Below are 27,854 nucleotides of genomic sequence, written 5' to 3' on the forward strand. Positions count from 1 at the left end.
TACCCTTTGACCAAATACGCCATTTGCACCGGCTGTTCTGGAAGAAAAGAACATTGATTTTCGTGCAGATGTTTTTATACCAGTATGCCCGTATTTGCTCCTTTAAGGTGTGGTAACTTATTTGCAGGTCGCTGAACTTCATCATGTCACATGCCAGAATATACAAACGTAAGGGAGTGATCAGTCATAATAGAATTTGAACGTACAGTGAATGTAGCAACATGGACAGGTAACATTGCCCGATCGGGCTTTCGACATAAAAACTAATATTTCTTGAAAAATAATGAAGACATTTCTTTCAAACTTGGTCCAATTATTAAGCATAAGTTATGCTGCATAACATATGACACAAATTAAAATAAACGTATCTTGGTTGCCTTCAGATTTGGTAGAATTATTTCCCCTTTTCAGATTTTTATGACGCATAACTTTTTGAAGTCCAAAAAAGATATGTGACAGAGCATGAGATTTTGGGTCCAAATGCAATTTTGGTCAAAATTGGGGTTTTGGGCTAATCTGACACATTGACCCGTTCTGAGTAAAAATCTTCAATTTGACCACAAAAATCAGCTGTTATCATGGAGATATTACCACTTTTCGGACACCATGTTTTTGTCTAACTGTATCAAAATTGAGGCAGTATATCTTAATAATGACTCCATATTTAAATAATACCAAGATTAAATACATGATAAAAGAACAAAAGCAACATGCAATTAATGGAATGTATTTCTTTTTGTCTCTTTCTTTCATGTAGTATAAAAACATTTATAATCTCAAAATCGTTTCTATAGCAACACTGTTGTTCAACCTCTTTTTTAACAGTCCCTTGATGAATCTAGCAATAAATTACATAGAATGTGAAATAAATACACAATTATCTTTTTCTAGTGTGCAAACAGTTTACAGACAACTGTTTTATGATATTTTTTGAACAAAATACAGACTTTATTTGATATCAAATTAGACACCATCCAAAAAACTAGGACATTAATCTTATTGTTATAGACACCTTATCTATTAAACAGTAAGAAAGAAAATCAGGCAAGAAGATATAATTATTAGACTGTTATTATCAACTGTGAGTTTGCTAAAATTTCAGAAGACTTAGATATACTGATCAGTGAATCATTACCATGGCAACAATGTGTAATTTCCTTACAAAAGTACTAACATTACCATGGCAACAATGTGGTATTTTCTTACAAAAATACTAAACTTTTGTCAATTTCTTTGCAATACTTTGAATATTTGAAGTGTTTTTCCATATATTTACATCAAAAGCCTTCTGTTGTCTTATTTAAAAGTAAGGGACATCATTCCATGCAAATTAATGTAATATTGTTTGAGAAATAGAACTTTTCGGATACACCTCTCCCAGTTACAACTCTTGCCATTTTAAGGCAGACTTGTGTGATAACATAGTGCTTTGCTGGTGCAATTATTACATATGAAAATATATCACTTACATAATACAGCTTAACAAATATAACATATAAACAAGAAAGATGTTGTTTACATATGATGATATCCAAAAAAATTTAAAAGTCAAATTAATGTTACCATGGCAACAATGCACTATTTTCTTAAAATAGTAGTATTTTTGTAAATTTTCCAGAAAGAAACAGAACATTCATATAGCATCTGTTCAGTATACATTTGTTTTACATCACAAATGGTCAATTATGATCATTTATAAAAGAAACATATTTCATGTAATATAATTTGACTTTGAGAATTACATATTTTTCTGATATGCCTACCTGCATTACAACTCTGCAATTTTATGGCATATTTGTGTTATGACATGTTTTGTTGATGCAACGATTACACATAAAAGATATTTTCTTGCAGAACATAGTCTGATTAGCAGAATTTTAACAAGAAACATGCTGTCTACATAATCAAACAAATCTTAATTTAAGTCAAATTTGTGTTACCATGGCAACTCACAATGTTTTGCAACAAAAAATAGCTATTTCTGCAAAGTTCATGTAAAAATATCTTTTAACACAATTATAACCATGGATTTACATGATTAATTCTTGAAATAAAATATATTATATTTTATCAGTAACAAATATTTTCTGCTATATTGGAAGTTTTCTGTCATGGCCATTTCTGGGAAATCCTTCCTACACTCACACTGGCAAGGCAGTTTTGATTGTAAAAATTTTCATCCAATTTGAAAGGTTGTGCTTTAAATGTCACACATGTTGTAGTTTTGAAACAACTAGGATTCATTCAACAGACATTTCTTAGTATTTCATAAGTTAAATTCTGTATTGTTAGAACAATTAAGATAGTGCTTTTCAAACCACTTCACAGCTGTCATGGCAACAAAACACCTGTAAAATACTTTTACCCAATATTTCTCACAGTTGACTTAATTTTACTTTTCTTGAAACACATTTGTAATTTGAATTAGAATGTTTAACTTTTTCAGGTCATAAGGGCAGGAAACATGACCTTATTTGTGCAATATGGAGTTATTTGCTCATATCAGTATTTGTGACATGCACTCTATTCCATAGGCATGTTTTCAACTGGATGATCAGTCTGTTTCATACCCATTCACATATTCATAGTTCTTTCATCACTGCAAAACAAAAATTTAACAACATTAGAACTTCATTATAAGATTAGTATTATGTTACAGAATATAAAACTGTAAAGCATCTTTTAAAGCTTAAGAGAGTCTTTTTGTTAAAAGCTGAATGAAAACAGAATTGATAAGTATAAACTCATCCAAGAATCTTACAGTATTCAAGCAGAAAAAGTAGCTTTTCAAGAATACATAAGCTAGCTAAGATTCTGACAGACTAGACATACAATTCATGCAATCATACTTAATGTAAACATACATACATGACATATTTAATTATTATATATCATTACTTATTCACTTCTTAATATATTAACACATATTTGTTGAATGGGTCTATAATTAAAATCTTTTCTCTTAAAATGTTATGAATAAAATAGATCATTTATGTTTATGCTACTTTAATGTCTTTATCTTTCTTAGAATAGCAGTATAGTAACTGTAAAATGTATGAAGAAATTTACAAACCCCAAAAGAATCGAGCTTGTGGTGTATAAACCTTCCTGGAAAATCCTTTAACTGTTTAAGGTCATTGCATCAAGCCAAACAATCCTTAGTGGTTGATCTGTAAAGTGAAAAAAAAATACTGAAAAAGGCTGAAATGTAAGATAAAAATGCCCTGGGCAGTTAGCTCAGTACATAGAGCACAAAGACTTCTATAAGAAGAGCAATAAGTTTGAATCACAGGCAAGACTTTCAAAACAAAATGTATCTAAAGTTAATTCATTTTACAAAATGGTTGTCAGTGACTTGCCAAGAACATTACAAAATGGTGAGTAATCCAGAAATAATGGCCAAGTGAAAAGTATGCAAATTTAACAAAAATTTGAAAAACTTTGCAAAAAAAACTGTCTCATTCCAAGTAAAACCAATATTTATGCCTTGTAGAAGTTTTATGTATGGACTGATTTGACATTGCAAGAAATAAGTAACTGAAGCTGACAATATAGATGTGTTTCAACTGTTCCTGATCAGTCACTTTCATGGCATGGCTATATAAAATGATCAGGCTTTAATTATGTAACTAAACACTATGACTGACTTTTGTGTTTTTGTCTGGCACCAAAGTCAAAGTCTTCTTCCATAGAATCTAATTGTCTTGCATACTGATTCTACTGAATAAGAGTCAAAACAGATTAAAAAAACTTTAATTCATAGCAGATTTAGTAAATAATATGTAGTCTACAATACAATGACACTTGTAAATAAAACGTGAATTGCGCTACCTCCAAACTGTCATTAGTGTCAAATCCGGGCTATTTTTCGAAAAGATATCGGACAAAACAGTCGATATGAACTCAAATAATATTTTTAAACCCTACATATCGTTTAAATACTTACTTACCTTGACATTCGTTAACTGTCATTCTTTATACAATCGAAATAAATCATCAAATAACTGTTTTTGGTAGTTTCATTTTCTCCGCGACCTTCGATGTTTACAAATGGCGTGTCGATTCAAAGGGCGATAAATTATCAATCATTTAAATTTTTTAAAGAAACGGAATTGCAAAACACGGAAATGTTTATGTCATTTCATTTATTTCTTGTGGCTAGGTAAAGTATTATTGAAAACAATAATGCATAATTGCCGCGAACACGTGGTAACGTCCACCATTTTTTGTGACGTAACTTTAATCGATGTTTTCTCAAATGACGTAACGCCGAATTTGGACCCAAAATGTCATGGTGCGTCACATATGTTCTGATGCTAAGTTTAAAACAAAAAAGGGTTCAATGGCTTTCTAATGCTCTAAATTATTGCGCTAGTACATGAATGTATACATTTTACTGTGCTTTCACTTACAACATTATAGACAGGGGTTCCACTAGACCTGAAAACCCAAGAGTCCCAGGACCCTTGGGTCCAAATTTAAAGTTTGCATGAAGAAATCTTGCAGGGCACTTTTCACATGCTCGGTAATCAGCTGGTCGCTTTAATACAGATAATTTAATAATTGGCGCCTTTTTGACAGTACACAATCAATACGCTTTATCAATTAATCTTAACACTTCATTGATTCTCATTACCTATGTGCACTCGCCATGACGTAACTTGCTGATAAAGAAATATCAGCCAGGCATGTCCACAGGATAAAGGGCGGGAATTAGCAGAAGATCAAAGGCTGGAGGGCATGACGGCGAGAGTTTATTTTGAATACACGTGTTTATCGTGGACATAGCTTTACTGTAGGAAATGAATGATAAGAGGAAGGATTATCAAAGGAAAATGCCTCCGGGTCCCGAGTGACGCACAGGCAATTATCATGCCGGGTCCTTTGAGCGTCTTTTGAAAATCTCCCGGGTCCGGACCCGGGGTCCCGGGTCAATTGGAACCCCTGTTATAGAAAAAAATTCTTCATGCATCTGTGCTAGAAACAGTATTAACCCTATAAGTTTGGAGCAATAGATAGCCATTGAACCCTTTTCTGTTTTAAACATTGCATTAAAACATAATTTTTTTTGGACTTCAAAAATTATGCATCATAAAAATCTAAAGAAGGGAAGTAATTCTGACAAAACTGAAGGCAGCAAAGTTATTTCTACCTTAATATGCCTCATGAATATGTTATGCTTTGTAAATGGACCAAGTTTGAAAGAATTAATATCTCAATATTTCCTAGGATCATGTCAAATTAGTTGGACTAGTGTGTAGCCTTACTCATTTGGCTTATCTGCAAGACTTATTTTATGATCTGGTATTTTATAGTTGGCATCCCTCTAAGCCTTACCTGTATCTGCATTTTACTGTTAGGAAAAACAAAGACATTAAAAAGGCATAATAGATCTATACTATCTAACTATGGCTACTGCCTCACGCAAGTCGCCATATGACCTAAAATTGTGTCGGTGCGACGTTAAACCCAACAAAATAAATAAATACTGCCTCACGCCTCTAGCGAGTATTATGGGCAGGGTACACGCTGGATATTAGTGAAGAGTAGAAGTAAAACTGGAAGAAGTCTTCCAGGCATAGTGAGACTATATGAGTCATAGCATGATTGTTAAAAACAGTAATAGAGTAAAAGAAGGTTAAAAACAACTGCTATATTTAATACTGGAACTGGGCCACTGCCTGCTTGAAGGATTCAAGATCAGGCAGAGTCGCAGTATGCGGGGGTAACCTGTTCCACAGGACTGTCGTGTGAGGGAAGAAGGAGAATTTAAAGAAGTCCGAGTTGACATGAATTTGGTGGAGACTGAGGGGGTGCCTCTGTCTGGATAACCTGGTTGGGACTTCTAAGTAAGTTGGAAGCAGGATGGCTACAAGATGATGATAAATCTTGTAGAACATGTCCAGTTTGGAGTCTAGGCGTCTCTTCTCGAGTGTGCTCCAGCCTAAGGTGTTCTGTAGTGTATCGTGAATAATCGTTTAACCCATCTGATTGTGCATCGCTGGACCATTCCAGCTTGTGTATGTTAACCTGTGTGTGGGGGGAGGGGGGACCATACAGATGAGGCTTATTCTAATTGTGGTCTGACCAGTGTTTTGTATGATAGTGCTTTGCTTTGACTTTTTCGTGTTTTGATGTTGCGTTTAAGGAAATCTAGTGTTCTGTTTGCATTTGTTGTTATTCTGTTGATATGTGTGTTCCAAGTTTCTAAGTTAAGGAGATCATTTTGTAACCTTTGGCAATCTGTGAGGGAGGAAACTGCAAGGTACATGGCTGTGTCATCTGCAGATAGCCATACCTGGGAGGTGACTGTATCAGGGAGATCGTTAATGTACAGTAGGAAGAGCAGGGGCCCCAGGACAGAGCCCTGGGGGACCCCTGATGTGACAGAGACTTAATCAGACATGTGACCATCGACCACGACAGACTGGTCAGACTTACTTGCTTTAATGAATTAAACATTAATATTCATGTAGAAATTTCAAGTGCGATGAATTTAATTCATAATTTTAAATAAGAGACTTAAATCTTCGAAAATATGATGTGACAGGTGCGAGGAGATACCTACCCTGACACCGGTTTCAGTAAACAGCAGACTGCCAATGACATTAAATTGCAGAAACAAAACACAAAATATATGTTCATAAAATGTCAGCGAGGCAAGTTTATGCTTTAATGTCAACATAAATTCATTATCAGAGATGTAATCATTACAAGTACTTTGTACATGTACCAGTAAACATTCCTAACGGATTTCAGAAATACGCAGAATAAGTTTGGACGTGACGGAGACAGCAACAGTCAAAACTTATCATGCTGTACCGAAACGTCCTATTATTTGGACTATTTTGCACAAAAACCTGAAAAATGTGTTATGCGTCAAAATCTAGGACATGACCTTAATACCCTATAAATCTTTATCTCTATATTTTATGGTCCGAAGCACAATTGATTTGTCATTCATGCACATACGAGTGTCCAAAAACATAATTTTCATCTTGTAATAAAAAATAACAAAAAAGTGGTCGTTGTTGCTAGTCAGTATGGCGAACAAGGCCCAGTTGTAGTCATATAAACAGATAAATAAGACCTGACATAGGGTCGATCCAGGTAAGTATGGACAGCTTTTACACTCTGACAAGTGCAATTCCAAAAGGGTTCCGATATCAAGTTTTGCCCCAATTTTGAAGTGTGGATGATCTCCCGCGGCTTTAACCATTATGTTAGTGCGTATAAATGGTCCAAAAAATTGCAAAAAGATAGGAAAATTTGTTGCATGGTAATACTAGGTAAGTATGGACAATGGAGAGAAAGTACGGACATGTTACAAAAACTACTGACAGCAGGGATTTTTAAGACTGATCCAAAATTCAGAAATTTGCTTACTTTCCCAATTTTGAGGTTGAAATTTCTCCAAAACATGCCAAAAAATACCAATTCTGCAGCAGTCACATTTACAAGCTGAATTAGTTTTCGTTTTCATTCTTGTTCCTTATATTTAATCGAGTTAAAACTGTTCCTGTGTTAATCAAATCAGTGTGCCAGTACTGAGTATTTGATTAAATCCTGTGAACAGTTCTGAGTTCTGTACGCATCACCGTGATCGCATTTAATCAGGCTCGCCAATTTTCACCGGAAATGAAAATATGCCGAGCAGTAATAGTGTCACAAAAAAGTATGCTGCTGAACACAAGCGCCAAGAACAACACTTTATACGTGGACGAGAAGACTTTTTACAGCCATCACAATCATGGCACTTATTGACTTCAGTACTGTCATTATGATGGTATATAAAAAAAATTAAGATGATCCTTTCAAAGCATCAAACACCACCTTGAGCAAAGTGATTAATTACTGACTTGATTTGGTTAATTGTGTCTATTATAAGTCAAGTCAAGTCAAAAGTTTATTAAATATAGCAAAGGCCTCTGAGATACTAGAAAATTTAGGAGACACTTTCAAAAGACAGAAAAAAGGAAATATTTATTTGTAATGTGAAATACACCAATAACAATGTTGAAATAAAGGTCATATGATGGTAAAACTTATTTTTGACATTTCCCAATTTTCAGGTTTTACGTGCCATTTTTCCAATTGAATTTTTGATATTATCATTATACCAGATTTGTATAGCACCTTTTTCATGATAAACACATCAAAGGTGATTTACATATAGCATTAGCAAACACAGTCACACCTGGGCACGAAATTTATCCTCAACTAGTACAGACTCAAGAGTGATCTGACCAGAGACAGAGTGAGATAAAGCCCCCAGAACAGATTGAGAGAACAGATTTAGATATAGGCCTGTCTGGCTAACTTAGCCTAGGTCTTTGGGAATAGACAGTCTGGTTCTTTCACAGCAGATTCTAGAGCCGAGGAACTACACAACTGCATTTTATCCTGCTTAGTGTAGACCCACATTTTAGGCGTACTGAAAAAAATAGGATGAAGACCCTTATTTTAGGCACTCTGATATGCTTATGATGATATAAGAATATTGTTGAATATGCGGCCTGATACAAGTAAACAAGAACATGTCACATTTTACTAAAATTATTGGTTTATTTGCATTCATAATATTTGTAGATGTATATAGTGGAGCAAATTACCACAAAACTTATAAAGTATCTCTACGAATTGTATCTACTACAGTAAACCTCACTTATAAGGAACTCGGATATAAGGAACCCTCGGTTATAAGGAACAGTTTTCAATTCCCCGATCTAATTCCTTCTTTATTCAATGTAAAAATCATCAGTTATAGGGAACTCGGTTATAAGGAACACTCAGTTATAAGGAACACTTTTTCCAGTCCCAAAGTACGAAATTCAATGGAAAACACCTCAGTTATAGCAAACAATAATCAAAAAGAATAAATATTATTGAAAACTGGAAATAAACGGGAGAATCGCTGAATACGTCAGAGTAACCTCGGCACTTTCACGCGCTTTCATGCACATGAGTAAACATTTCATTTCTATGATATTCACTGATACGATAAAAAGAAAATATATAATATTATCATAACATTAACATTTACCAAATACTAGACGATAGTAGACTTAAATTTACTCAAGATTATGTTCGAGAGCTACATGTATTAGGTATTTCATGTTAACAATAGTGAACGAAAATCAGTCACGGTTATGGTCATACTATCCTAAATAAATGTGCTAATTACGCGTGATTAACAATGGCAAACAGTCCAGTTTACCAAATTTCTAATTGTAAAAATTACAGCAGGTGCTAAAATGGACAATAGCAAAACTATAGGTATAATTTACACTTTAATCTGTATGTATGGTGCCGTTGTCTAATCGTAATACACTGAATGTCATAAACACCCTACTTAACGTAAATTTTAACGGGTAGTCCAATTAAACATTTTTGTAATAAAAATTTGAACATTTTTTTTTATATAAGTATTCATGCCAATTCACATAACATGCAGTCGAGCAAGGTGAGGGAAGTACATGTAACTGCAACACATCTTATAGTCACAATGTAGCGCTCTCTAAAAAAGAAGGTACTAGAAATAACCGATACAAAAACGCCCGCAAATTACGGTCATTCTTACCGACGTACATATTTTGGCTTAGTTTAGGTTTAACGCCGTGTTTCAACACTATTTCAGCCATATACGTGCAGACAGTCTCCAGGACCGGAGTGTGAACACATAGCCCTTTTCAAACGTCAGTCAAGTTACTTTCTCTATACAAATTGTGTTCGTTATATAAACTTAGGATACAAGGAACTAGTTCGCTATACGGATATAAGGAACCTCGGTTATAAGGAACAATTTTAAGAGGTCCCAAGCTGTTCCTTATAAGCGAGGTTTACTGTATACAAATAAGCTTGCTATCCTTGCATTTCAGCCAAATTTATTAGCCACCCATACAATACTTATTTCATCTCCTTGTGTAACAGTGTCATATATATGCACTCTCTCAGAACTATATATAAGTACTGACTATCAGTCATACTTTTCACAAATCATGTTCAATCAGAATGTGGTCGAACACATAGTCATACTCATATATATGTTGTTATTGTTCACTAAGTTTTAATTTTATCAGCATATATGTCTTCAGCCATTTAGCTCCGTCTCAGTAGGGAAACCTTGCTTTTCCACATTTTCACTGGCTAATGCTTTACCGGTAATTGGAAAACAACAGAAAAGCAATTATCAGAAATTCAGACAATCAACTAAACTCATCTGTCCGTACTTTTTTGACACATACCAGTAATAACAATATGGAAAGTACGGACATTTTGCATTTTTGCATATATTTCGTTTTTAGCTCGACTATTCGAAGAATAGTCTAGCTATTCTACTCACCCTGGCGTCGGCGTCGGCGTCGGCGTCGGCGTCACACCTTGGTTAAGTTTTTGCATGCAAGTACATACAGCTATCATTTAAAGGCATATAGCTTTGAAACTTATTTATTCTTTTTCTAGGTCAATTACCAACCTCACTGGGTCAAGTTCCATAACTCTAACATGTATTTTGAGCAAATTATGCCCCCTTTTGGACTTAGAAAATTCTGGTTAAAGTTTTACATGCAAGTTACTATCTCCAAAACTAATGCAGATATTGAATTGAAACTTCACATGTGTCTTCGGGGTTATAAAACTAGTTGATAGCACCAAGTCCCATAACTCTGACCTTCATTTTGGCCAAATTATGCCCCCTTTTGGACTTAGAAAATTCTGGTTAAAGTTTTGCGTGCAAGTACATACAGCTATTACTAAAAGGCATATAGATTTAAAACTTATTTTTTCTTTTTCTAGATCAATTACCTACCTCACTGGGTCAAGTCCCATAACTCTGACATGTATTTTGGCCAAATTATGCCCCCTTTTGGACTTAGAAAATTCTGGTTAAAGTTTTACATGCAAGTTACTATCTCCAAAACTAATGCAGATATTGAATTGAAACTTCACATGTGTCTTCGGGGTTATAAAACTAGTTGATAGCACCAAGTCCCATAACTCTGACCTTTATTTTGGCCAAATTATGCCCCCGTTTTGACTTAGAAAATTCTGGTTAAAGTTTTGCGTGCAAGTACATACAGCTATTACTAAAAGGCATATAGATTTGAAACTTATTTTTTCTTTTTTTAGATCAATTACCTACCTCACTGGGTCGAGTCACATAACTCTGACATGTATTTTGGGCAAATTATGCCCCCTTTTGGACTTAGAAAATCCTGGTTAAAGTTTAACATTCAAGTAACTATCTCCAAAACTACTACAGATATTAAATTGAAACTTCACATGTGTCTTCGGGGTTATAAAACTAGTTGATAGCACCAAGTCCTATAACTCTGACATGTATTTTGGGCAAATTATGCCCCCTTTTGGACTTAGAAAATCCTGGTTAAAGTTTTGCGTGCAAGTACATACAGCTATTACCAAAAGGCATATAGCTTTGAAACTTATTTATTCTTTTTCTAGGTCAATTACCAACCTCACTGGGTCAAGTTCCATAACTCTTAACATGTATTTTGAGCAAATTATGCCCCCTTTTGGACTTAGAAAATTCTGGTTAAAGTTTTACATGCAAGTTACTATCCCCAAAACTAATGCAGATATTGAATTGAAACTTAATATGTTTCTTCGGGGTTATAAAACTAGTTGATAGCACCAAGTCCCATAACTCTGATATGTATTTTGGTCAAATTATGTCCCCTTTCGAACTTAAAACTCTTTTGATATTTAACATTTTGGGTAATAATTTCCTGCTTCTGTGACAATATTTCGAATAGTCGAGCTTGGCTGTCTTATGGACAGCTCTTGTTCTTGTTGCTTGTTGCTTTTCTTTAAAAAAATATGTCAAACTTATATTTCAGGCATCATAATATCCGAATGAGTGAAAAAATATATTCAGAAAATGCTGTGTATACCTTCACCCTTAATGTAAACAGAGCACGTTTAAATGTTGCCGCATTAATTTTGACTACGTCAGAAAGGATTTGACGTGATTTCCTGGTTTCTTCTAGCAAAAAACGCAAACTGGGAAAGGACAAAGGTCTTTCTAATCAAAAGTGAAGGTATCACAACGAAAAGGTCCGGATTAACCCATGTGACATATGACCGTTGACCGTGAATTAATCCATACTTACGTAGATGTCCGTACTTACCCGGATCGACCCTAACATTTTTAACATTTTGATGTCTACTGCCAGTACTGGTTAGGTATGTTAGGGTTACAATGCAAATTAAAAATAAAATGTAAAATAATGAATGTTGAAGGTACAGTGAGCATGTACACATCTGTTGCATAATTATCACTTTCATTACATTTCAGTTTGATATACTGTAGTGGACGGATCAGCAGGGGAGGTAACTAGAGTCCAGATTGGGACTAGGGCGTAACTTGCCAACAAAAACAGCAAAAAAGAGAAAATTTTAGGTATCAGGAAATTAATGCTATGTTTCTTAAGAAAGCTTTGAAACTTAATTACTCACAGACTAAATGTTGTGGAAATACATGAGAATTAGTTGTTTTTACTAATTTTTACACTGAAAATTGAATAGTGCTTGTAACTCTCCATTCAATGTTAATTATCTTGATTATAAATATCAATATTTAATGGCCGTTAAATGCATATTCCTCCATGGTGTATACTGGTAAAGACATATTGAAAGTTTTTATTGCCTTGGCGGCCCAGGTTCAATTTCTGACTCTGGCATTTTTCTTTCTTGATTTGGCATTTATAAGATGGTTTAGAAATGAAAATTAATATTCTGTTCAAAATTTGGCCAAACTTCACCTTAAAAGAAAGGTCATTTTCAGCGAAAATCTGGAGGTCAATGCCTTTAGCTGTCATAAGTATGAATTCACCCATGGTGATACTTATTCAAGAAGGTAGGAAAGTTTTTATTGCTGAGGCAGTCCAGGTATGATTCCTGACTGAAACATATTTTTTCTTGATTTTGCATTTTTAAGATAGTTTAGAAACAAAAACTCATGTCATTGTGTTCATAATGTGACCAAACTTCAGTTTTAAAGAACTTTAGTTCACTTTTAGTCATTTTTTTTTTTAAAGATAAAGCAAATTTTACAATTGAAGGGAGGTAACTCAATTTTTAAAAAAGACACTAAAATCTGCTTCATTCTATTGTGTTATATGTGTATCTAATATGGTATTTTGTGTTATGTATCTTTCTAAACATTTTGAAAAATGTCTCTTTTGTAGTGTGATGTACAAGTAAAGCAGAATGCCTAGAGACCAGTTCCTTCAGAATTGAAGAGATGCAGGTCTTTATTCTACATGGTGAAAGATGGAATTAAAGTGGATATTTGGATTTATCAGGTAGATCATTGATACATGCCATGATATGCCCATTTTTAAGAGGTTTAAATCCATTGGAATGCAGCATGTATCAAAACAGCATTGGATCAAGAACACTTCCGTTTTGAGCACCTCTTGATGTAGTTAATTTTCAGGCTTCTTTCCACATACATGTACTACAACCCTTTGTGTTCTCTACTGCAATTAAGAAGTCTTTATAGCTACATGTACTTGAATGATTTTACCATTGTCATATAACCCCAGGCTTATTGAAGGCATTTTTTAAATGTATATGAAATAACTGAAACACAATGACTTTTTACTAGCATAAACAATGACTAATTCATCTGAATGCTTTAATGTGTCAGTCTAGCTAATATTCCCATCATCCAGGTGTTTTCATTAACATAGAATATGGTACTGCTTTGGTACGGTAGTATATTTTAATGTGGGGTTGGTTAAAATTATCGACTTTGGTCTGGTGAAAACAGCAAAATGTCATCTTTAAAGAAATTAAAAAGTGAACAAACACTACGCATATTTTAAACCAACAGAAAGTGATCCCTAAAACATCATTGAAATTATTGGATTGAGTAACTAGTGTATCACCAAAGCATGTGTCTGTTTCCGAGAAAACCCTGGCAGTTTGGAATAAGCTCTACAAATTAAATTAAAATGTGCATGATGCATTTAGTTCAAAATGAACAAGAGCTGTCTGATGACAGCACACTCAACTTTTCAAAGGATTGTCAATAAAATGGATTATATACTAGTACTGCTGCAACTGTGTCACAGTAAGGGTCAAAATGATAAAAACCTGCTGTAATTTGAAAGTATTACAATGGCAGAAATTTATATGCAGTATTTACACATTAAGTGCAAAAGAGGCATAGTTCTGTTGAAATACAAGTCCAAGATATGCGACCTTATACACTGAGTCAGAGTCTGCATTTGTTTCAACTGGAGCCCCAACAAATGAATCATGTAATTTTTTCAAATCAAGTAATTATAAAAATTATTTTTATCGGTTTTCCGAGTGATGTCTCATTAAATCAAAGACCTAATTAAATGCAGCGACCATTTGTTTGTTACCGTGATCAAACATAGCCTTTTGAAATAAACCATCCGTCGGATTCTAAATGAAAGAAGTGGATCCCCGTCGAAATGATTTGGATCCAGTCAGAAACGTTAGGAAACCAGTCAAAAATGTTTAATACACCGCAGTCGGCTGTCTGCAAACATTAAAGGATGTGCCGCGCGAGCACTGATTGCGTCACGTGCTAATTACGGACCGATTATCAAAGTGACAATCAGACCGATTGACACGTTTATTGATTATCTGAAGGTGCGACCAACAATTTCCTACTTGGCAGGTGATCGTGTATTGAGATATCAGACCGAAATTTATACTTTTCTCCATTTTTACGGGACCGATTTTTTAGCTCACCTGAGCAATGCTCAGGTGAGTTTTTGTGATCGCTCGATGTCCGGCGTCTGTCTGTCGTCTGTCGTCTGTCTGTCGTCTGTCAACATCTAGCTTGTGTATGCGATAGAGGCTGTATTTTTCAACTGATCTTCATGAAATTTGGTCAGAATGATAACCTTGATGAAATCTAGGCCGAGTTTGAAAATGGGTCATCTGGGGTCAAAAACTAGGTCATTAGGTCAAATCAAAGAAAAACCTTGTGTATGCGATAGAGGCTGTATTTTTCAATTGATCTTCATGAATTTTGGTCAGAATGATTACCTTAATGAAATCTAGGCCAAGTTTGAAAATGGGTCATCTGGGGTCAAAAACTAGGTCACTAGGTCAAATCAAAGAAAAACCTTGTGTATGCGATAGAGGCTGTATTTTTATCCCCCGCCGATGAAATCGGGAGGGGGGTATTGAAATGGCGTTGTCCGTCGTCCGTCAGTCGTCCGTCGTCCGTCGCAGCCATTTCTCAGTAACTACTTGGTAGAATTTCATGAACTTGAAAAAACATGAACCAACATACTGCGATGATGCCGTCAAGTTTTTTTTTTGATTGGTCAATTTCCCTCAGAGTTATTGCCCTTGATTTAATAAAAAATGTCCGTCTGCAGCCATTGCTCAGTAACTAACAGGTAGAATTTCATCAAATTTGAATTAGACATGAACCAAGATACTGCGTGATGCCGTCAAGTTTTTTTTGATAGGTCAATTTCCCTCAGAGTTATTGCCCTTGATTTAATGAAAAATGTCCGTCTGCAGCCATTTATCAGTAACTAGCAGGTAGAATTTCATCAAACTTGAAGTAGACATGAACAAGATACTGCGACGATGCCCTTCAAGTTTTTTTTCGATTGGTCAGTTTTCCATATAATTATTGCCCTTTAATTGTTTAAAAATCCACAGATCTGTACATAACAAACCAACCAATTGGAAGAATTTCATTAAACTTCTTCCATTCTTTTCCATGAACATTTATTATAAACATGTGATGTTGTGTACCTACACCTGGTCACCACCTTACTTGGTCACCCCACTCCCCCTCACCCCCCCCCCCCCCCCCATTTTTTTTTTTTTTTTTTTTTTTTTTCATTTTTCGTTTTCTATCAATATTTATAATCAAATGTAAACTGTTGCATCCTCCCCCACCCCCCACCCAAACAAACCATTCATTTTCTTTTAATTTGATTTTGACTAATGAAATTATTTGCTTCTTGGTAACATTCTTAACTTTTTGCTGGATATATTTTTTTGCCGTTCCTCAACTCTGACCCTTTCGGCGGGGGATTCCAATTCATCGAATTTGCTTGTTCAATTAAGCTTCATGAATTTTGATCAGAATGATTACCTTGATGAAATCTAGGCCAAGTTTAAATATGGGTCATCTGTGGTCAAAAACTAGGTCACTAGGTCAAATAAAAGAAAAACCTTGTGTATGTGATAGAGGCTGTATTTTTCAATTAATCTTCATGAATTTTGGTCAGAATGATTATCTTGATGAAATTTAGGCCGAGTTCGAAAATGGGTCATCTGGGGTCAAAAACTAGGTCACTAGGTCAAATCAAAGAAAAACCTTGTATATGCGATAGAGGCTGTATTTTTCAATTAATCTTCATGAATTTTGGTCAGAATGATAACCTTGATAAAATCTAGACCGAGTTCGAAAATAGGTCATCTGGGGTCAAAAACTAGGTCACTAGGTCAAATCAAAGAAAAACATTGTGTATGTGATAGAGGCTGTATTTTTCAATTAATCTTCATGAATTTTGGTCAGAGTGATTGCCTTGATGAAATCTAGATCAAATTTGAATATGGGTCATCTGGGGTCAAAAACTAGGTCACTAGGTCAAATCAAAGGAAAACCTTGTATATGCGATAGAGGCTGTGTTTTTCAATTGATCTTCCTGAAATTAAGTCAAAATGAGTACCTGAATGAAATCTAGGCCAAATTTGAAAATGGGTCATCTTGGGTCAAAAAGTAGATCACTAGGCAAATCAAAGAAAAACCTTGTGTATGTGATAGAGGCTGTATTTTTCAATTGATCTTCATGAAATTTGGTCAGAATGATAGCCTTGATGAAATCTAGGTCAATTTCGAATATGGGTCATCTTGAGTCAAAAACTAGGTCACTAGGTCAAATCAAAGGAAATATTTATTTATACTCAATATTTTGCTCCAATTTTAATGATAATTAGTCAGAATATTGTTTCCATGAAATCACTAGGTCAAACATGTTTACTCTGTTTAATATGCTGTGTTATGGTGTGTTTCTCAGGTGAGCGACCTAGGGCCATCTTGGCCCTCTTGTTTTCGTTTTTTCACTTCACGAATCGGTCTGAAAAGTAAAAAATCGGTCCAAAACCGACAAACCGGCAAATTTCCGAAGCCCTGACACTGACCCTTGACATAGCTTTGTTGTCTCAATCCAATAGTCCCTAATACTTAAAAAGATTTCAAGTTGCATGCAAAACGTAAATATGAACTAAGTAGACAAAGGGGTATATAATTCTGTTAAAATGAAATTCAGCATTATTGGCCCAGTGACTGTATGCAATGACCTGAAGGCATGTGTGAAGTTTTGGTACAATAGCCCCCAAGTACTTACAAAGGTAGAGAATTATGTCTCTCCCCCCCCCCCCCCCCCCCCCCCCTTCTGGGGGAGACATATTGTTTTTGCCCTGTTCGTCCGTCCGTACGTCACACTTCATTTCCGAGCAATAACTGGAGAACCATTTGACCTAGAACCTTCAAACTTCATAGGGTTGTAGGGCTGCTGGAGTAGACGACCCCTATTGTTTTTGGGGTCACTCCGTCAAAGGTCGAGGTCACAGGGGCCTGAACATTGAAAACCATTTCCGATCAATAACTAGAGAACCACTTGACCCAGAATGTTGAAACTTAATAGGATGATTGGTCATGAAGAATAGATGACCCCTATTTATTTTGGGGTCAAAGGTCAAGGTCACAGGGGCCTGAACATTGAAAACCATTTCCGATCAATAACTAGAGAACCACTTGACCCAGAATGTTGAAACTTAATAGGATGATTGGTCATGAAGAGTAAATGACCCCTATTAATTTTGGGGTCACTCCGTCAAAGGTCAAGGTCACAGGGGCCTGAACATTGAAAACCATTTCCGATCACTAACTAGAGAACCACTTGACCCAGAATGTTGAAACTTCATAGGGTGATTGGTCATGTAGAGTAGATGACCCCTATTGTTTTTGGGGTCACTCTGTTAAAGGTCAAGGTCACAGGGGCCTGAACATTGAAAACCATTTCCAATCAATAACTTGAGTACCACTTGACCCAGAATGTTGAAACTTCATAGGATGATTTTACATGCAAAGTAGATGACCCCTATTGATTTTTAGCTCATCTGATTTTTTGAAAAAAAATGATGAGTTATTGTCATCACTTGAGCGGTTGTCGGCGTCGGCGTCTGCGTCTGCGTCGGCGTTGCCTGGTTAAGTTTTATGTTTAGGTCAGCTTTTCTCCTAAACTATCAAAGCTATTGCTTTGAAACTTGGAATACTTGTTCACCATCATAAGCTGACCCTGTATAGCAAGAAACATAACTCCATCTTGCTTTTTGCAAGATTTATGGCCCCTTTTGGACTTAGAAAATATCAGATTTCTTGGTTAAGTTTTATGTTTAGGTCAACTTTTCTCCTAAACTATCAAACCTATTGCTTTGAAACTTGGAATACTTGTTCACCATCATAAGCTGACCCTGTACATCAAGAAACATAACTCCATCTTGCTTTTTGCAAGATTTATGGCCCCTTTTGGACTTAGAAAATCAGTTTTCTTGGTTAAGTTTTATGTTTAGGTCAGCTTTAATCCTAAACTATCAAAGCTATTGCTTTAAAACTTGCAACTCTTGTTCACCATCATAAGTTGACCCTGTACAGCAAGAAACATAACTCTGTCCTGCTTTTTGCAAGATTTATGGCCCCTTTTGGACTTAGAAAATATCAGATTTCTTGGTTAAGTTTTATGTTTAGGTCAACTTTTTCTCTTAAACTATCAAAGCTATTGCTTTGAAACTTGCAACACTTGTTCACCATCATAAGCTGACCCTGTACAGCAAGCAACATAACTCCATCCTGCTTTTTGCAATAATTATTGCCCCTTTTGGACTTAGAAAATCATTTTCTTGGTTGAGTATTATGTTTAAGTCAACTTTTCTCATAAACTATCAAAGCTATTGCTTTAAAACTTGCAACAGTTTTTCACCATCATAAGTGGACACTGTACATCAAGAAACATAACTCTATCCTGCTTTTTGCAAGAATGATGGCCCTTTTTAGACTTAGAAAATCATGGGTAGGACAATATTTCTATTACACTAAAAAAAATCAGATGAGCGTCAGCACCCGCAAGGCGGTGCTCTTGTTGGGTCATTCTGTTAAAGGTCAAGGTCACAGGGGCCTGAACATTGAAAAACATTTCCGTTCAGTAACTTGAGAACAACTTGACCCAGAATGTTGAAACTTAATAGGATGATTGGTCATGCAGAGTAGATGACCCCTATCGATTTTGGGGTCGCTCTGTTAAAGGTCAAGGTCACAGGGGCCTGAACATGGAAAACCGTTTCTGATCAATAACTTGAGAACCTCTTGACCCAGAATGTTAAAACTTTATAGGATAATTGGACATACAGAGTAAATGACCCCAATTAATTTTGGGGTCACTCTATTAAAGGTCAAGGTCACAGGGGCCTGAACATGGAAAACAATTTCCGGTCAGTAACTTGAGAACCACTCAACCCAGAATGTTGAAACTTCATAGGATGATTGCTCATGCAGAGTAGATGACCCCTATTGATTTTGGGATCACTCCATTAAAGGTCAAGGTCACAGGGGCCTGAACATTGATAACCATTTCCGATCAATAACTTGAGAACCTCTTGATCCAGAATGTTGAAACTTCATAGGATAATTGAACATGCAGAGTAGATGACCCATATGATTTTTGGGTCAGTCTATTAGAGGTCAAAGTCACAGGGGCCTGGTCATGTGAAATCATTTCCGGAAAATAACTTGAGAACCACTTGATCCAGAATGTTGAAACTTAATAGGATGATTGGACATGCAGAGTAGATGACCCCTATTTATTTTGGGGTCACTTGATCAAAGGTCAAGGTCACAGGAGCCTGAACAGTGACTTGAGAACCACTAGGCCAAGAGTGTTGAAACTTAGCAGGATGACTGGACATGCCAAGTAGATGATCCCTATTGCAGCCAACCATCAGTGTCTCTTTGACTTTCGCTCCTGACTCCTATTGACTTCTTGCCTATACCACTTTGCATTGGGGGAGACATGCGCTTTTTTGCAAAAGCATCTTCTAGTTGTACTTTGTATTTACACATGAATTTTCTGAGTATAAAAAGGCACATAATTTAGTTAAAATACAAGTTAGACTTCTAGGACCTGGACTTGTGACTGTTTACTGACACTAAAGACATGTGTGAAATTTGAATCCAATATATCAATGCATTGCAGAGATAGTTATCATTATGAATAATTTTAATCCAATTTCTAAATTAAAAAGGGGCACAACTCTGAAAATATTGCTGACATAGTAATGTCCGTTGTCTTACATGTGCACACTGTCACTGTATGGAAGTATTCCAAGTCTCAGTTGAATATCTTTGATAGTGTTCAAGATATTTGACTTTTTCAAAATCTGTAACCAAAATTTTTAAGTCAAAAAGTGGCATAACTCTGAAAATATTGCTGACATAGTAATGTCCTTTGTCTTACATGCGCACACTGTCACTGTATGGAAGTATTCCAAGTCTCAGTTGAATATCTTTGATAGTGTTCAAGATATTTGACTTTATCAAAATCTGTAACCAAAATTTTTAAGTCAAAAAGGGGCATAACTCTGAAAATATTTCTGACATAGTAATGTCCCTTGTCATACATGTGCACACTGTCACTGTATGCAAGTAGTCCATGTCTTTAATGAATATCTTTGATAGTGTTCAAGATATTTGACTTTATCAAAAACTTTAACCAAATTTTTTAAGTTAAAAAGGGCATAACTCTAAAGAAGTTGCTGACAGAGTAATGTCCCTTGTCTTACATGTGCACACTTACATATGCACACTGTCACTATATGCAAGTATTCCAAGTTTCAGTTGAATATCTTTGATAGTATTCAAGATATTTGACATTAAAGAAAAATTTAACCGATGCCAGGGTGAGTAGTATAGCTCTCCTTATTCTCCGAATAGTCGAGCAAAAAATGGGTTTCCATCGTCTGGCTCTAGTAACGTTCAGCTGTCCACTATAAATAGGCAAAAACTTGACTGCTGAATTAAAAATTTACTGCAAACAAACATAAACATTATATACACAATACATATGTAACAAAATTGATATCTGGATTTACTCCTAGTCAATTTCAGATTGTACTGTTTTACTCATTCGCAAGAATTATGATGAGTAAATTCTCATTGGCTAGCCCTGATCTTTATAATGTTTTAAATATGTATCTATAGAACTTTTCTGGATTTACTTGATATTTAAAAAAAACGTTTCTACTTTTGTAGTGAAAACCTGTGAAGTGTTAGTGAAGCAGAATAGTTACAGATCATAAGAGATGCGGGTCTTTGTTCAGCATGGTGTATATGGAAAACATAGTGGATGGCCAGCATAGAAAACATTTAACGAGTAAACAGATTATTCGTATTTAGAACCATTTTCATCTAATGCAGCTTCATAGTTATAGAAGAACTGAATACATGGTTACATAAAGGTGTTGGACCTGTAATAGTAATGTTTAAAAAATTGCATTAACTTTATACAATTTAAAGTCAACATTGTTCCGCACTGTGTTGCAGTTCTTAGACTACTTTTAATTTATGATATTTACTCAAGCTCAAATAGGGACAGATTTCAAAGTGATAACCACTTTACAAAATATTCGCAGAGAATTCATTACATCAATAATTTTGATAAAAGAAACCTACTAGAAGTATTGGTAAACAATTATAAAATGCAACATAAAACTTTTGAGAACACTTTTTTTTAGGCAGCCTTAAGTAAAAGGTTTGAATCTGACAGAATTCTAACTCCAACACTGAAAACTTACAGCCGAGTCCTGTGAGACTGTTTTAAATTTTGCTCACTTCATTCAAAAATAACCATAGGGTAGAAGTAAAACCTACCTACATTTCTTCCACAATATGTAAACTAAAGAGTAAAAGAGTAAAAGCAAAATAAAGAACTTGTAACTCAGTGCTTTCAAAGATGTCTTGCCCTGAACCCTTCCGCATGTGAAGTAAGACTCACTTTAAACAGCAAGAAATTGCTTTTCAAATTAAAAATTTCCGCTTTTGTACAATCAGTCAGTTGTAAGTCTTGAAAAACAGTTTAAATTACTATAAAAAAGATATAATAAGAAAAAAAGTTTGGTCCTAGTGCGGCTTAAACCTGAACCCTCCTGAAAAATTAGTCAAAGTAGGTTTATGGTAGGAATTATTAATAAATACTCTTCAAAAGGAGGTACACTATAATGGGTCCATTACCTAAAGTTTTTTTTTTAAACACAAAACAAATTTTACAAATGAAGGGAGGTAACTCAATTTTTAAAAAGAACACTTAAAAGCCCTTAGTGAATGGAATTTGAAATTAAGGCATTAAACCATTTTTCAGGAGGGTTCAGGTTTAAGCCGCACTATTCTGCACTTGTTATTGATTTATTGTACAGAAGTGGAAAATATTCATTTGATAAGCGATTTCTTGCTGTTCAAAGTGAATTTATCTCTGAAATAGAAGGGGTACAGTTAGACATCTTTAAAAATTCTGAGTTACGTGCGGTAAAAATTCTCTATTTTGCCTGCATTCTTTAGATTACATATTGTGGAAGAAATATAGCTAGGTTTTACTTCAGCCCCACAGTTTTTTTTTAATGAAGTGAGCAAAATTCAAAACAGACCAGCAGGATTCTACCTTAATTTTTCAATGTTGGAGATAGAATTCTGTCTCATTAAATCCGTTTACTTGAGGCACCCTAGAAAAAATGATACTGACACTTTTATTTTTTAGTTTTATAATTGTTTACCAATAGTTTGATGATTCCTTCATAAAAAATAATGGTATAATGAATTTCTGGATAAAGGTCGCCACTTTGAAATTTGTCTCTACTTGAGCTTGAGAAAATACCATAAATTTCAGTTTTTAAAAATTTGCAGCAAAGTGCGAAGCACGGTCAGCTGTAAGAATATACCAAGCAAATGCCATTTTTTAAACATTACTATTAGGGGCCTAATACCTTAGGTAATATTTCTTATTTAGTCTAAATATTTTATTTACATGCATGGATTCACTTCCAACAAACTTTGCATAAAATTTAACTATAATAAGAAAATATTTTGACCCTAATTTTAAGGTACATGTAGGAGATTTAAGGTAATTATTAAATTGTTCAGTGGCTTCTTATAATTATGTACATCTAGTATTTCTATGTTTTTGTTTTTTTTAGCTCACCTGTCACAAAGTGACAAGGTGAGCTATTGTGACCGCTTGCTGTCCGTTGTGCGTCGTCCGTCAACAATTTGTAAAAAAATCTTCTTCTTGAAAACCACTGGGCAGAAATAAACCAAACTTCACAGGAATGATCCTTGGGTGCCCCACTTTAAAAATTATTCAAAGAATTAAATTCCATGCAGAACTCTGGTTGCCATGGCAACCGAAAGGAAAAACTTTAAAAATCTTTTTCTCGAAAACCAGAAGCCTAGAGGTTGGATATTTGGTGTGAAGCATTGCCTAGTGGACCCCTACCAAATTTGTTCAAATCATGACCCCGGGGTCAAAATTGACCCGGCCCCCAGGGGTCACTTGATTTTACATAGGAAAATCTTAAAAAATCTTCTTCTCAAAAACCAAAAGGCCTAGAGCTTAGATATTTGACATGTAGCATTGCCTAATGGACCTCTACTAAAGTTGTTCAAATCATGACCCCGGGGTTAAAATTGACTCTGCCCCAGGGGTCACTTGATTTTATATAGATTTCTATAGGAAAATCTTAAATTTATTTTTTTTAAATAAACCAGAAGGCCTAGAGCTTAGATATTTGACATGTAGCATTGCCTAGTGGACCTCTACAAAATTTATTCAAACCATGACCCCCCGGGGTCAAAATTGACCCGGCCCCAGGGGTCACTTGATTTTACATAGGAAAATCTTCAAAAATTTTCTAAAAATAAACCAGAAGGCCTAGAGCTTAGATATTTCACATGTAGCATTGCCTAGTGGACCTCTACAAAAAAATTTCAAATCATGATCCCCGAGGTCAAAATTGACCCCGCCCCAGGGGTCACTTGATTTTACATAGGAAAATCTTCAAAAATTTTCTAAAAATAAACCAGAAGGCTGAGATCTTAGATATTTGACATATAGCATTGCCTAGTAGACTTCTACAAAAAATTTTCAAATCATGAACCCCGGGGTCAAATTGACCTCGCCCCATGGGGTTACTTGATTGTACATAGAAAAATCTTCAAAATTTTCTTAAAATAAACCAGAAGGCCTAGAGCTTAGATATTTGACATGTAGCATTGTCTAGTGGACCTCTACAAAATTTGTTCAAATCTTGATACCCCCCTCCCCTCAGGGTCAAATTGACCCAGCCCCAGGGGTTACTTGATTGTACATAGGGAAATCTTCATAAATTTGCTAAAAATAAACCAGAAGGCCTAGATCTTAGTTATTTGATATGTAACATTGCCTAGTAGACTTCTACAGACTTTGTTCAAATCATGACCCCCGGGGTAAAATTGGCCCTGCCCCAGGGGTTACTTGATTGTACATCGGAAAATCTTCCAAAAATTTTCTAAAAATCATCAACACAGTATTTACCCTAAGGGGTACCAAATGTTTAAAGACTCTATAGTTCTCACTCAGTTTTATTTAATAAAACTGAGTGAGAACTATAGAGTCTCTAAAAATCATCAGTTTGACATTTGAAACATGTAGCTCATATTACTCAGGTGAACGATCCAGGGTCATCATGACCCTCTTGTTATAAATTTTGAAAAATCTCTCTTTTTGTAGTGTGAAGCAACAGTCGAGCAGAATGGTTACAGACCATTAATTCAGAACTGAAGAGATGCAGGTATTTGTTCTACATGCTGTATGAGGAAACTATTGTGGAATTTTGGATTTCTTGGCAGTCATAGAGATATTTAATAAACAACCAGATAATTTATATTAAGAATCATTTACCACTTACAAGCTATATAGAGTTACAGAATAGCTGAACAGATACTATAAGTTAAAAACAAACAAACTGATCTTTCGTTCATAAAACAAATTTTACAGTTCAAGGGAGCCAACTCAAATTTTTAAAAACAACACTAAAATGCCCTTGCTTTCACAGAAATTGTCACCTTTCAGAATGTAATCAGTTTTACAGTTTTGGATTGAGTATGAAGTACATTGGTATTTTAGAATAGATAGATGCTTCAATAATTACTATAAAATTTTATGCAACATTGTATTTTCATAACCAATTAACTTCTACCATATCATATATTTATACAGGTCTATAGGACTGTGATGTGTGTACCAGTCTATCAGGCTATCCCATTCTGTCCAGTCAACAAATTGGCAATGGCTACATGGATTCTCAAGTAACTTGGCATTACTTATCACAGTAACAAAGATAGATTGCAAAAGTTTTTAGGTGATTATACCCCACAAACGAAGTTTTGCGGGGTATATACGGGTGAGCTTGTTGGTCGGTCAGCAAGCTCGTTGGTTTTCATGGTTTACGGAATAAAACGCAATAACCTATGAAAGGCCTCAGAGATTTAAATAATTTTTGGTACACAGGTTTAACATCATAAAATGCAGGTCAAGTTTGACTTTGAGGTTAGTAGGTCAAAAGTCAAGGTCACAATGATCCGGAACAGTTAAATGGTATCTGGATAATAACTTTAGAACACTTTGGCCTAGGGTCATAAATTTTAGACACAGATGTAACATCAGAAAACACAGGTCGTTTGACTCTAAGGTCATTAGGTCAAAGGTCAAGGTTACAATGACCTAGAACAGTTAAACGGATTCTGGATGATAATTTGAGCTTGCTTGGGCCTAGGATCAATAAATTTTGATACACAAGTGTAACTGCAAAAAATACAGGTCGATTACAATTTTGAGGTTAGTAGGTCAAAGGTCAAGGTCACAGTGACCCGGAACAGTTAGACCATTTCCGGACAATAAGTTGAGAACAGTTGAGCCTAGGATCATGAAAGTTGACAGGAAGGTGGGTCATGACCAGAGTGAAACCATTCCAGACAGTAACTTTAGAATGCTTGGGCATTGGATTATAAAAGTTAATATGGCGGCTGATCATGACCAGCGGATGACTCCTATTGGTTTTTGAGGTCAGTAGGTCAAAGGTCAAGGCCGCATTGACCCAGTAGGGTAGAACTTTTTTGCAAGGTTGACAGATTTAAATCATTTTGATACACAGTTGTAATATCTTCAAATATAGGACAAGTTCGACTTTGACATTGACTTACTTCTCTGCCAAGGCCGTATTGCGGGGGTATAATTCGTCTTTCCTGTGCCACTCTAGGTTTTCTTCGTTGATTGAAAGCCTTTTAAGTTCACCTGAACACAAAGTGCTCAAGGTGAGGGTTTAGAATCATTGGATGTTTGTCGTCCACCCATCAATCAAAATTACTTTTAATAGCATCTCCTCCTGAACAACTATGCCAATTTCAACTAAACTTCACAGGATTGTTCCTTGGGAGATCCAGTTTCAGATTTCTTAAAATCTAATCGTCATTCAATGTCAAATGTTTTTCTAGTCAAAACAGAACTCAGTGTAGTGTAAATAGAGAAGACAATTCAGTAGTGGATATAAAAATTGATGAATACATTGTCAATGAGCCCGAGTCTCAATGTTCAAAAGGCACAACACCTGTTAAAACTGATACAAATGGTTCCATTCAGAATGATATGAGAAATTCTTTATGCCTGAAAAAAGGTCTTAATTTCATACACTTAAATATCCACTACTTGTATCCCAAATTAGATGAAATTAAGTATTTTTTAGATGAAAACAGTGAGTTCGATGTACTTGGTTTTTGTGAAACATTTTTAAATGATCCTTTTACAGACAATGAACTATGTTTATCAAATTATCAACTATTTAGAAAAGACAGAAAATCAAATGGAGGAGGAATTATTGTTTATGTGAAAGAAAAATACCCATGTTGGCAAAGACATGATCTTGAAAATGAAAATTTAGAAACTTTATGGCTAGAAATCAAACCAAACCAACAAAAATCTTTCCTGCTATGTTACACTTACAGACCACCCTCCTGTAACCAGTTTTGGAATGAAGAATTTGAAATGTCATTAGAGACAGTATTTCCTGAAAACAAAGAAATAATATTACTAGGAGACTTTAATTATAATTATATTGAAAATAAATCAGTGAATAATGCATGGAACAATATAACAACGATAAGAGTTACCATTCTTTATCTCGCGTGAAGTTGTTTGAGACGAGAACTTATTTGTTTACAAAAAATGGCTGATGAAAAACATTCACCATATCGACATTATTGATAAATCCCGTTTTCCGGTATTTCCGTACATAGGGTCAGGGGGGTCGGCGAGATTAACCGATATAAAGACCGTGTACACTATGAGCGATTATTTTTGCCAGAAGATAAGAATTTATGAAAGATCTTACTTTCTCACAATGGAAATACTATTCTACGACTTCGGCAACATTGTTTTTTGCAAAAATAATCTGTTTATCTTGAACAATGCAAAAAATTTCACACCTTCGGTATCGAGCCACGGAAGCGGCAGTGTAGAATAAAAGATAAAATTTCAAAAATAAAGTAAACTTTGAGGATATTTTTGCTATATCTTAATTACAACAATGTTTAATGATAATCTGCAATACTTTTTTTATTCATTTTCTTTGTTTTACAACTTTAAAAAAGGATAATCTAAACACTACCGCCATGTAGCGTAATGGCGATACCCCCCTCACCGTGAAACGGGGAACGGGGGGTTTTATTAGTGGTTTATCCGGAAAAC

At 35.1% G+C, this 27,854-nt stretch overlaps 2 long non-coding RNA genes across 2 annotated transcripts; one reads left to right on the plus strand and one right to left on the minus strand.

Annotated features, from left to right (window-relative positions):
• On the plus strand, positions 1-27,727 carry LOC123533964 (uncharacterized). Its single transcript, XR_008371497.1, has 6 exons — positions 1-229; positions 12,314-12,418; positions 13,206-13,322; positions 21,338-21,458; positions 24,843-24,903; positions 25,332-27,727. It is a non-coding gene; the product is annotated as an uncharacterized LOC123533964 (long non-coding RNA).
• On the minus strand, positions 2,559-4,162 carry LOC128557911 (uncharacterized). The gene is made up of 3 exons (XR_008371499.1): positions 3,951-4,162; positions 3,074-3,170; positions 2,559-2,599 (listed from the first exon to the last, which is right to left on the minus strand). It is a non-coding gene; the product is annotated as an uncharacterized LOC128557911 (long non-coding RNA).
• Positions 27,728-27,854: the final 127 nt, after the last annotated feature.

The sequence above is a fragment of the Mercenaria mercenaria genome, chromosome 6 (assembly GCF_021730395.1).
Source record: "Mercenaria mercenaria strain notata chromosome 6, MADL_Memer_1, whole genome shotgun sequence".
Taxonomy (NCBI): Eukaryota; Metazoa; Mollusca; class Bivalvia; order Venerida; family Veneridae; genus Mercenaria; species Mercenaria mercenaria.